This window comes from Myotis davidii, unplaced genomic scaffold, assembly GCF_000327345.1.
Source record: "Myotis davidii unplaced genomic scaffold, ASM32734v1 scaffold227, whole genome shotgun sequence".
In the NCBI taxonomy this organism is placed as follows: domain Eukaryota; kingdom Metazoa; phylum Chordata; class Mammalia; order Chiroptera; family Vespertilionidae; genus Myotis; species Myotis davidii.
The window spans coordinates 259,142-271,922 of NW_006298519.1; positions in this window are offsets into that span (position 1 = coordinate 259,142).

The following is a 12,781-nucleotide window of genomic DNA, read 5'->3' on the forward strand; positions in this document are numbered from 1 at the left end:
TGACAGCTGAAAGTAGGTTTTTGGGTTTGTTTAGGTTCTATAATTGCAACATTGTTTCTTAGAGTGCAGCTCAGAGGCCAGCAGCGGCAGGCGGGGAACCTTGGCTTCCTCCATCACTGGAGCAAGCAAGCCTCCTGTTCGCTTCAGCTGCCTGGTTGCTGGCCGCCATTTTGGTTGGCAGTTAATTTGCATATCACCCTGATTAGCCAATGGGAAGCGTGTTGGAGATACGGTTAATTACCATGTTTGTCTATTATTAGATAGGCTACTGGAGACCCAGTGCATAAAATTCGTGCACTCAGGGAGGTCCCTCAGCCCAGCCCGGTGCACTCTCCCAGTCCGAGAGCCCTCAGGGAAATGTCTGACTGCTGGCTCGCCAGCCATGAGCCAGGCTTCTAGCTGAGCGGCGCCCCCCCTGTGGGAGCACACTGACCACCAGGAGGCTGCTCCTACGTTGAGCATCTGCCCCCTGGTGGTAAATGTGTATCATAGTGACCGGTTGTTCTGCCGTTGGGTCGATTTGCATTTTAGCCTTTTATTATATAGGATATAAAATCCCTACGGTGGTTGTGGGGAGGTATACTGGTTGGCTAGGGCTGTCACAACAAAGTGCTATGGTCTGTGTGCTGTAAACTACAGCTCTGGAGGCTGGGCATCCAAGGGCAAGGTGTCGGCAGAATTGGTTCTTGCTGAGGCCTCTCTCCTGGGCTTCTAGGCGGCCGTCCTCTCCCTGCTGCACGAGGCCTCTCCTTTGTGTATGTGTCCACATTTCTTCTTCTTATAAGCTTATCAGTTATATGGGATGACAGCTCCCCTATGACCTCATTTTAAGTTAATTGCCTTTCTGGAGGCTCCGTCTCCAAATACAGTCACATTCTGAGGTCCTGGGAGTCAGGGCTTCAACATATGAATGGGTTTGGGGGGGGGGTGGCATGGTGCATACCCATAGAAAAGAAAAATCAATTTGCCCCAGGCTTTCCAACACCCAAAGGGAAATCTAGACAATTATAGGAGTTCATGTCCATAAACTCCAGAAAGACAGACTTCCCAGGAACTAGCACTCAGCGCAGACTGGGACAGGTTCTCAGTGAGATGCGACGGCATCCTCGAGACTTCTGTTCCGCAGAAACGATGTCAGTTACGAAAGGCAGCCCTGCACCCTCAGCATCGGCCGGGGTCCAGGACTGGACAGACGGTGGCTCAGGCGTCCTCAGCCTGGTTAAGTGAAGGAGTGGCTGCCACATAGGGTGGCTACCAACCTCTGGACCAGTCTGTCCACAAGAGCAGCTCCCTTTCTTTGACATTTAAGGGGGTTTTATTATTTAAAAGTTATTGCATTAAAATGCAGCGCGTGGCTGAGAGCCAGTAAGGGTGAGGGTGCTCTGAGCTTGCCTTTTGGAAACTCCAGAGGGCAAACCCCCAGAAGCCTCTAGACCGGAGAGGACATGTGCTGAGGGTCAGTTTCCTCTATTTCACATTTTAGGAAAGATAGGTCTTAACCCCCCAGCATATTTTTAAAAAATATATTTTTATTGATTTCAGAGAGGAAGGGAGAGAGAGAGAGAAACATCAATGATGAGAGAGAATCAAGGATCAGCTGCCTCCTGCACGCCCCACGGCCCCTCCTCAGGGAAGAGGACCTCAGAGAGGCCTCTGCAGACAGCCAGGCACCTGTCAACACTGACCCTCCTCCTCCTGGGAGTAGCTGATGGTCGACTGACCCAGGGGCTGTGGACTCATATTGGTTAGTAGACCTATGACCTATGGCCCGGCACAGTAAGAGGTGCTCAGCCAATCAGATTGTCTTGCAGAGAAAACGAGCCAGGTGGTAGTGGGAGCTGCAGCTGTGAAGTCGGACCAGCGGCCTCCCGGGTTCGAGCACAGGCTGAAATTAGGGGGCAGCAGAAACCGCCAGGAAACAGAAGAAGCCGTGAGGTGTTAAAAACAACAGCGCGCACTCCACACCCAGTGGGAAGAAAAACTGTCATGGAAAGAACAGAAGGTAACGAGTGTCGGGGAGGGCGTGGAGAAGCGGGGTCGCCGGGTGCCGCGGGAGGGAATGTGACCCGTGGCCACGTGGAAAACAGCGTGGCAGGTCCTGGAAAACTCAACAAGAACTCCCACGTGAGCTGTGTGCCACTTACAGTGTAAACCACCCAGAAGGGTTGGAAGCAGGGCCTCAACAGTCACTGGCTTTCCACCCATACCAGCAGCTGTGAGTTCAACAGTGAACCCTGTGCCCTGGCCAGTTCGGCTCAGTGGATAGAGCGTCGGCCTGCAGACTGAAGGGGCCCTGGTTTGATTCCCGGTCAGGGCACAGGCCCGGGTTGCGGGCTCGATCCCCAGTGTGGGGCGTGCAGGAGGCAGCCGATCCATGATTCTCATCATTGATGTTTCTATCTCTCTCTCTCCCTCTCCCTTCCTCTCTGAAATCAATAAAAAATGTTTATTTTTTAAATGAACATCGTCTTTGAACAGAGCGAGGAGACATCTTAGACGGCGATGCATTGTGGCAGGTGCTGGAATGTCCTGGGCAGAGGCAGGTGGGCGCGCCCCAGCCTGGCCTCCACCCAGGACCCACAGGGCGGGCGGGCGGCTGCGGAGAGTGATGGGGAGGAGGCGCGGCGGGCAGTAAGTCGCCGACAGGACAGGTGCTCACGGAGGCTCTAAATCTCCGGGAAGATAAATGAAGGTCAGCGGGGAGACGGGAAGGCTGCGCGGTGTTATCTCTAACGGATCGGATGAAGGAGAGAATTCCGCAGCGGGCTTAGGGAGAAAAATGCAGCTTTCCTCCTTACCCCAAAGAAGCAAGGACTGGCCGCGGAGATGCGTGCTGCTTGAGCAGGACTCCGGCAGCTGTCCAGCCACGGACTCAGACATCATTTCGGGGGGTCAGGGCGGGGGGGAACCTAATAAATGGCCTGCAGCTCAGTGGTCAGATGGAGAACAGACTCCAAAGGCAGGCACTGGGCCCAGAGGGGCAAGGAGGGAGCCGAGAGGAGAATCCAGCGCCGGTGAGACAAGAAGCCCAAGGTCCCATCCCGCCTGCTGATCGCCGCCGCCTCCACGGAGGACGGTCCGAGGCGGCCGCCAGCCCCCTGCATGGACCATTGCGTCTCCTCCATTGTAGACCCAATGCGCACGGATTTCCCTCCGAACAGGAAGGTGACATGGTCCTGCCTCGCGCAAACGCTACCAGGAAAGGGTCTTACATCTCCAGGAACGGGAGCTTCTCTGTACAGCCCATGCCATGACCTGAAAATTACACCTGGTCATGACACGGAGGGAACCGCAGACCAGGCGTCCTGCCCCCGGCCCCCAGGGTGCCAAGGGCCACAGCACAGCACCTGGCAGAGACCTACCTCCGCAGCCTCTGGAAGGACAGGAGGGTGCCTATGACAATGGTCCAATGGCCCCCAGGCCCGCTGGGTCCCCACGGCTGTGCCCCCCAGCTCCCCAGCCCTCGTGGTGGGCGGTTAAATGCACAGCCAGGTTTTTCTTCCTGCCCAAGGCGAAGGGACAAAGGTCTCAAGGGTCCTGACCACCCTTAGGGGGCCACCTGGCCACACCGCACAGCAGCGTAGGGCAGTGGTCGGCAAACTCATTCGTCACCAGAGCCAAATATCAACAGGACGACGATTGAAATTTCTTTTGAGAGCCACATTTTTTAAACTTAAACTATATAGGTAGGTACATTGTTATTAACTTCATTAGGGTGCTCCTAAGGCTTAGGAAGAGCCACACTCAAGGGGCCAAAGAGCCGCGTGTGGTTCGCGAGCTGCAGTTTGCCGACCACGGGCCTAGGGGAACCTAGGGGTTTCCATAGACAAGTCACCCCCATCAGGGAGGTGTTGGCAGACCGGGGAGGGCTGCCAGCGTCTATGGGATGTGAGCCTGGGCCTTGGGCATCCCATCCCCCGCCATCACCTTGTACAGGTCCAGTCCTTCATCTTCTCTCCACCAAAGAAAGCCTCCCCCCTCCACGTGGGTGGCCGGCCACATGGGGGACTTGTCATTCTGGGGGTTCAGGAAGAGGCCCTGCTCCAATCCTCCAGACTGTGTGCTGGCAGCCCTGGACGTGGCCGGGCTCGAGACTGCCTCCCTCCCTCTCTGCCCTCAGCTCCCTGTGCCTGCGTCTCTGTGTCCACAGGTCCCTCATAAGGTCACATGGACTCGAGTCCCAGCCTAAGGGATGGCCTTGTCTTGATTACATCTGCAAAGACCCTACTTCTAAGTCAGGCCTCGTTCTGAGGCTCCAGGTGGACGTGCATTTGGGGGATCTATTCGCCCCAGTACAGTCGCTTAAGGGGAAGGAGGTAGGACCTTCCGACTCTGTAGGTCTAGCCAGCTCTAATGACCGCACCCCGTGTTCCTCCCCAGAGCTCTCTGGGGCGACCCCCTTTCCTCTCTGTATGCCTGGGCTGACACAGCTGGGCTCAGCTTTCACATTCAGGCGCGTTCCGGAGCTCCTGAGGCAACGGCCGGTGTTAGCAGCGGCTGTTGGCGGGCCAGGCGGGTGGCGGTGGGGAGGGACTCATTCCAGGTGCGGGAGGGCGTCAGCATGGCTCCCGGCTCTCTGTGCCCATCACTCCCGGCTCCTCCTCCCCGGTTGGCACATTGGAGAAGGGAAACTGGTCATTTACAGTGAGAGGCCCTGGTTTGAGTTCATTGTAAGGAGGGAGCTGACCCCCAGGGGGGCTCTCCATGTGGCGTGGGGGGGAGAGGGGGAAGCCCGCCGGCCCACCCCACACGCCAGCCTAACTTAGGGCTTCAGGAATAGGGAGTTCATTTGCCCACAGATACAAGCCGTGTCCTCCAACCTTGACTTCACCAGCGACGGACGTGGTCTCTGAGCAGCCTGACGCCTTCGTTTCGCTTGTCAGTTGCTTCAGCATTTGGGCAGAGACGTGTCTTCGGCACCGAAACAGACACCCAGGGCTCACCTTCCACACCAGGGACCTCCTAGAGCCTGACATGCCACCCATGCATGTCAGCCTCATTCCTTTAACATGCCCCCCAAGTGGGCCTGCGGCTGCACGGTAAGGCCCAGCCCAAGGCGAGCCTGAACTTCCCATGAAAGGCCGGCGTGGGCATTGATTTCTCCTCCGGTATCTTACAAAGGAGCCAAGCTGCGGAACGGAGTTTAGGTGAAAGTCTTCCAAACACCAAAATCTCAAAAGAGAGGAAGTGGCTGGCCGCCCCCTGGGCTCCGGTTCATCGTAACAGAGCCTGTCTCTGTACAGCTGACTTCCAGGATTATCTGTTTGCAGAAATGTACACACACGGCCCGCATACTCCGGGCCTGCGGAAAGCCCTGGATCAATACAGCAATGGGAGCATGAAGAAAAGAGAAAAGGAAAGATTTTATCAAGCCTGTTTACTTTAAAGATACCTTAAAGACCAGCACAAACACACCTGCTTTTTCGGGGCCGTGTGGGAGCAGAGCAAACACGTCTCTCCTTTAAAAGAAATGTCTGGAGAAAGGGACATTGTAACCTCCGAGCCGGGAACCCCGCAGGTGCTTGCATCTCAGGGAGCAAACGCTCAGAAGCCTGGTCTCCAGATCCAAGGGTTTTGAAAAGAGCTGGTGATCGCTGTCTTCCCAGGGCTCTGTGTGAGCCCCACATCACATGGCCGGCAGTGGGGTGCTAGGCAATGTTACCAGCAGGATCGCCAGGGAGGAAAAAACCTGATTAGTAGCATCTGCCAATGTCTGTGGTGTAAATACTCCGCAGCAGCTGATCTCAAACCGTCAGTGTGAGGTCGCTGACGCGGATCATGCCACCGCTTAGTCAATGTCTCCACTCGACGGGCACAGTAGATGCAAACATCTAGGCCAGTGGTTCTCAACCTTCCTGATGCCGCAGTCCTTTAATGCAGTCCCTCGTGTGGTGGTGACCCCCAACCATAAAATTATTTTCGTTGCTACTTTATCACTGTAATGTTGCTATTGCTATGAATCGTCATGTAAATATCTGATCTGCAGGATGTATTTTCATTGTGACAAATTGAACATAATGAAAGCATAGCGATGAATCACAAAAACAATATGTAATTATAGATGTGTTTTCCGATGGTTTTAGGCGACCCCTGTGAAAGGGTCATACGACCCACAGGCTGAGAACAACTGGCCTAGAGCCTAGGAACCAGGAAAATCTACTAAAATAGTCAGAACGTGGGAAGTTTTGAGGATTGATTACCTTTGTTTTAAATACAATGTGTTTGATTGCACGTTTATACAGTTTAATTTGTAATCATGACTTTTTGACAATCAGCTCACAAGATTTTTGACTATTTAAAAATCAGCTCTAGTTGGGACAAGCCACTCCAGCACAAGGTCTGGGGACTTTTAAAAAAAAATACCAAAGAGCCTTTTCTCTCTTTCTCACCCACAACTGCCCAAGGCCCACGAGGACACCTGCCCTGCTGGGGGCGGAGGGGTGTGGGAGCGACCTCCACGGGCTTCTAGACCTCCAGCTGCTGGCAGCCACCACTGACACCCCCTGCAGCCCTCCCCGGCCCAGGGGAGCGAGGGGCGAAGGGCTGGGGGGTCGTCTAAGTTAGAGAGGAGCCAAGAGGCCCAGGACGCCCCCAGTAAATGCAGGTGAAGGGCGGGCTGAGGGCCCTACGTTGTGGGTGCCTCCTGTGAAACGGGGTGTCCTGGTCCCCCGGATGAGAGGTCGCGCTTTGCCTCCAAGCTCGGGGGAAGAGTGCAGGCGTCTCCCACGGGGGCCAAACCACACAGGCCTCGCCGGGCCATGAAAAAGGTGCACATCAGCCAGACAGATGCGCACAGCCCGTGTCTCCGCCCGCGGCCGCCGCCCTCGCCACAGGCCTGGCAGGCTCGCCTCTCAGGGACGTCCTCCGGCGGCTCTGCCTGTTGCAGCAGGTGGGACGTGTGGGTGATTGAGCGGAGTTTTCAACACGGCTCTCTCTGCCTGACGGTGTTTGAACAGATGGTGCCGGCCGCACCTGTGACAGCGAGACGCCCCCGTGGTTTCCAGCGGGAGACCCGATCCACCGGCGCCCGGTGTGTTTGCAGAACCTGGGCTCAAGGATCGGGCCTCTGCGCTGCTTACACGCCACTGGCCTCACCTCCCCGCGGTTTCTGCGTCATGTCAGCAGGATGGCTCGGGAATGGCAGCCCCTCCCTCTGCCAGGGGACAGGGAGGGACGGTGGGCCCAGGGCTGAACTGTGGCTCGGTGATGTCTCCTGGTTAGTGTGCTCAGCGAGTCAGCTTTTCACCCTCACACTCCTCACCCATGGCCCCAGGTGCCTCCGCAGCTGCTGCACAACATCGTCTCAAACAGAGAGAAGAGGTGCTCGCGCCTGGGTGACACCCACCCAACCTGCCAGGACGAAGGGGGGCATCCCTGGGAAGCCTGGGCTGGGGGAGGGCTGGGTGCCTGGGTCACCCTGGGCTGGGGGAGGGTTGGGTGCCTGGGTCACTACAGGCTGGGGAAGGGCTGGGTCCCTGGGTCACCCAGGGCGGGGGAAGGGCTGGGTCCCTGAGTCACCCCAGGCTGGGGGAGGGCTGGGTCCCTGGGTCACCCCGGGCGGGGGAAGGGCTGGGTCCCGTGACCCCAATCTCACCCACTGAGCAAGTCTCCAGGCTGTCCATTCACCTTGCGTTCATTCAGTGAACACATCTGTGCTGAACGCCTAGTGCAGACCAGCCTGGCCTGCGTGCTGGAACCCATCTCCGCTCTCCGACCAAGCAGGGGGCGTCTGCCCTGGACGTGCTGCACATGTTGTCACTCCTCCTTTTGCAGGGACGGGGCGGGGCAGCGAGACTGGGGGAGGGGGGAGAATAGGCCTGAGTCCCCTCTGCCTGAATTGGGGGCCTCTGTGATGGCCTGAACCACTCAGGTGCAGAAAAAGAGCACCTCCCAGGCTGAGTCATAAGCGGCCAAGAACCCGGCCCACAGGGAAGCCAGCTCTCTGAGCCCTGAGCCACATATAAGATGGGCCACCTGACACTGGCCAATTGGGGGCGCTCTGGCCCACGCACAGCTGAGCCCAGCCTTCCAGCTCCCCCTGCCAAGATGCCAGACAACATGGTCCCTCCAGACCAGCCCATCTGCCCGCTGGTGCCACCAGGGACCTAGGTCCATCCACAGCTTGCGCAACAGAAGCGTCGCCCAGCCACACCCTGCCTGAACTCACGCCCCACGAATCGGGCGCTATAATCTATATATATAAAAGGCAAATATGCAAATCAACCAAACGGCAGCATGACTGGTCGCTATGACGCACACTGACCACCAGGGAGCAGATGCTCAATGCAGGAGCTGCCTGTCTCCTGGTGGTCAGTGCGCTCTCACAGGAGGAGCCCCACTCAGCCAGAAGCCGGGCTCACAACTGACGAGCGCAGCAGCAGTGGCGGGAGCCTCTCTCCCCTCCGCAGCAACGCTAAGGACCCCTTGGGGGGTGTCCGCTGGTCAGCTGCCCATTGGGAAACGGCAGGATGTTCCTGCCACGACTTCTCCAGGGCTCACCCTGGGAAGACAACTGGTGTCATGTGATCTGGCCCCAAGAACACATCTGCTCCCAATACAGTGACACCACCACACCGATAGCCATTGTCAAAAACACGGCAGACTTCAAAGCAAACCAGATGCCACACTGAGCCCCTCCCCTCCTTTCCGAATGAAAATAATGTAAAATCTAAAGTCCTGGTTTCCCCTGAATATAGCCGGGGAGCCTTGGCGCACCTGACCTCTGACCTCTAATACACCCACCACGGAGGAAGGACGGACGGTCGGCGATTCTCTCTCTGTGTCAAAGCGAGAGGTTTGAACCCGTGTTCAGGTGACACCTAGCAAAGGCGGTGCTTGCTGGGGTGAAACACAGCCTTTCTCTCTTTAAACACCTCCCACCTGTTATCAGTAGGAAGCGATCCTCCCGGAATCAGCCGCCTGCCAGCCCCGCATCCCTGACGGCCGAGACAGTCTCCCCCGTCCCCCTTCTCAACAACTCCCTCTTCGGCGTCGGTTATTGTGACAGCTCCCCACGGTTTCCTGGCGGAGGACTCTAGGACCACGTAATGTGGTTTTTACACCCAGGCCCACATTGTTTTATTTACTAGTGTTTTCAGCTCAGAATAGGACAGTGGGAAAAGGCCGTGCAAATGCAGTTTTCTCACCCGAGCACAGTCTCCAGGCTGTCCATTCACCTTGCGTTCATTCACTGACCACATCTCTGTTGAACACCTATGGTGGCCGAGGCCCTAACCATCAGGCTTACTGTGATATTTTCCAGATTTAACTTCAAAACGTGTTCTTCATGGCGCCCGGCCTTCCTCCCGAAAGGGCTGAGGGCAGCTCGCGGAAACAGGGAACCGTGACGAGCGGACCCAACGTCCTTGGTGAGAGATGCTCTGTAAACGGGGAAAGGCTTGCAACCCTCTCGTTATGGAGTGAGTTCTTCAGGGCGATGGCTTTATTTTATAACGAACAGACGTTTCTGCCGATGGAACACAGTTAAGTACCTGCCCAGAGCTCTCCTTTGACCTGATCAGTTACACTGACGACAGTGTTCTTGCTTCCTCGGCCCCACCAGGAAACCTGGTGTCATCGAGGGAACTCCAGACATGCTCTGCTAGGGCCACGCGGACAATCACAGATTCGGATCAACTCTGGCACGGTGCCCTGCCCCCGTGGTGGCTCCTGGGCTCCGACCCCTCCCAGGGCCTCCCTCATTATTTCATTTTATTTTTTTCAACACTGAGGCACAGTGCTTCCTATGGGCCACGGAAATCCCACGTGTGTGTGATTTGTTAAAATATCCAAATGGCTCCCGGCCAGTGTGGCTCAGTGGTTGAGTGTTGACCTATGAACCAGGAGGTCATGGTTCGATTCCCGGTCAGAGCACATGCCAGGGTTGTGGGCTCGATCCCCAAGGTGGGGCGTGCAAGAGGCAGCCCATCGATGATTCTCCGTCATCATTGATGTTTCTCTCTCTCTCTCTCCCCCTCTGCCTTCCTTCCCCTCTGAAATCAAAGAAAAAATATTTTTTAAAAAACATCCACGTCACTCCTTCATTCTGAGCATCAAGGTAAACGTTTGGCTGTATCTTTGGGCAGAGCTTTGCTGGTTCTCCGCAGCGGCTCGCGGCCATGAGGTCACGTCCACTCGGCCGGCCGGTCATTGCTGCGTCCTGAGGTTCTGCCGTGTCCGCCTCACACAGCCCCCTGGATGGACAGGTGGTGGAGAAAGCAGGAGCCGCGCTTTGCCCTCTACGTGGAGACAGACCCCTGCCTAGCCGCTCGCCCGGCGCCTTCGGCTTCGGTTCCGAGTAGAGGTTGGGGGAATTAGTCCTGCCGAGTCGTTTACACGGACTGCATGGCAGGCGGCTCCCCCCGGAGAGGTAGCAGCTCCTGCCGGTTTCAGTCATTCCCACGCCGGGCATGCACAGACCTTGGCTTTCCCTGAGAAAGGCGAGCGGAGATCTCGGGTGCCCCCAGAGCCCAGACCCCCGCGGTCTTCCCGCCCCGCTCTGCGAGGTGTCTTTCACACCAGAACCTCCCCGGGGAGGGGACACTGTCACCCACACTTTCCAGACAAGGAATCAGAGGCTCTGAGAAGCCAGGGTGTTCTAAAGACGTCCCGGGATTAGATGTAAAGGGTAGGACAGGCAGAGAAGGGATTGTCGTCATGGGAAGAACTTACCAGTATTCAGAGTGGAAATATCTCATTGTTTTATTCTTATTTCGAAGGACAGTGTGCGTGTCAGCCCTGGCCGGTGGCTCAGGTGGTTGGAGCACCGTCCCACACACCAAAGGGCGGCAGGTTTGGTTCCCGATCAGGGCGCACACCTAGGTTTCGGGCTCCATCTCCAGCTGGGAGGCAACCGATGGGTTTTTCCTTCTCACATCGATGTTTCCCCTCTCTCCCTTCCTCTCTCTCTAAAATGAATAAACACATCCTCAGGCGATGATAGAAAATATAAAGAAAAAAAGTACGTGTTCATTATAAAATGTCCAAAAGTGTAAATAGAGCCTCTGGAATCCTCCCCCTTCCGCGAGAACCACGATCGATGGTTTTGCATCATTAGAATAAAGAGAATCCATGCGATAGGAGCCACGGGTAGCTGCTTTTTTCAGTAAGCACGGTCTCCCAGATGTGTCTCCATGTGCAGTGTTCCATCGGTGAGCGGACAAGGCAACAGCTTCCCTCTCGTGCGCACGTGGGTCGTGTCCAGTGTTGTGATGCACGCATGCTCCGTGGCTAAAGCACACTCCACGGATAGGCCCAGGCCCGAGGGGCAGGGAACCACAATGCGTTAATGGGGAAGGGCGTGAAGGATTGCTACACCAACGATAACTATACCGATGGCACATCCCTAACTCTGTGATGCACCTGAGAGACTGAGGCACGGGGGGGAGGAAGTGGCTTGCCCAAGTCCCATCGTCAGTTATCAAAACCAGACTCGCACCCAGTCTCCTGGCTGCCAGCCCCTCGGTCTTAATCCTACCCCCCAAGTTTCCAAGAACATGTTGCAAGAGACATGAACGAAGCCTTTAATACAAGACCTCTCAGAGCCTTGAATGCCATCAGGTTTTAGGGCTGCCAGGCAGGGACATGGGCTCCAGTTTCTCTGACTTTTTTTGACCCCCACAACCCCCACAGACCCAGCTGAGGAGCAGCTGGTGGGGCTAGCGCCCCCGGGAACACACTTTGGGAAACAGCGGCACCAGGCCAGCGAATCAAGTTGACTCTCATCCACCCTCAGGAACATAAAACTTCGCGTTCTCTGTCGCTAGAAGGAATGTTTTAAGACAATATAACCTTCCTATAAATTCTTCACAACTTAGGAATGGACGCAGCTTTTCTTTCTACAAAGTTCACGTCGCTTCATAAGGCCATCATTAATTTTGGTTATTTTTTCCACTTTCATTTCTTTTTCCGTTGCAGCCAAAAAAAAATGTAATAACTCTAACGAGACATGTTCATAGTCTTTGGCGGATGGATCACGGGATCTGGAAAATGTGTTTGCCCCTTGAATACGTCTTTCTTTTTTTCTTTGATAAAAACAACAAATATTACATATTGTTTCTCAATCATAAAAACATGTTCTAGCAGGATGAAAAGCCTGTGCCTTGATGTGATAATGGTAACACATCATGTCATTCTCAAGACGTCTTAACGGCCACGATCGCCCCTGGGAGCGGGGCCTCGTCTGAAAAAGCCACGAGAATTAGAGCGTCTCAGGTCGTTAGGGTTTTTTTCCATGATGATGATTCTTTTGATCTGTAACACATGTGTAATTAAAATAAATGTTATGCGGCTTTGGATTTCCCCAAACCCTTCAAAAAGTAAAATCCTATTCCAACGGCTCAAAAATAAAACTGAAATACACCCTTTAAAAGAATTTTCTGGCCCAGCCGGGAGGCTCGGTGGCTGTGCATCGACCTATGAACCAGGAGGTCATGGTTTGATTCCCGGTCAGGGCATGTGCCTGGGCTGCAGGCTCGATCCCCACTGTGGGGCATGCAGGAGGCAATGGACCGATGAGTCTCTCTCACCATTGATGTTTCTCTCTCTCTCTCCCTCTCCCTTCCTCTCTAAATTTAAAAAAAAGTTTTTTTAAAAGAATTTCTGACATGCTGGGGTAGATTACCGTTGGGGCCGGGCGCCCTTTGCCGGCGCTCTGGGCAGGCGGCCCACAGACCCCAGCTCCTGGGTGGGAGGCTCGCCCTGGGCCTGAGTCCAGCCGGATGCGTCCCTTCAGGTGGCCACACAGGCCCAGGGACAGACTGCTCCCTGGGGACAGATGGGG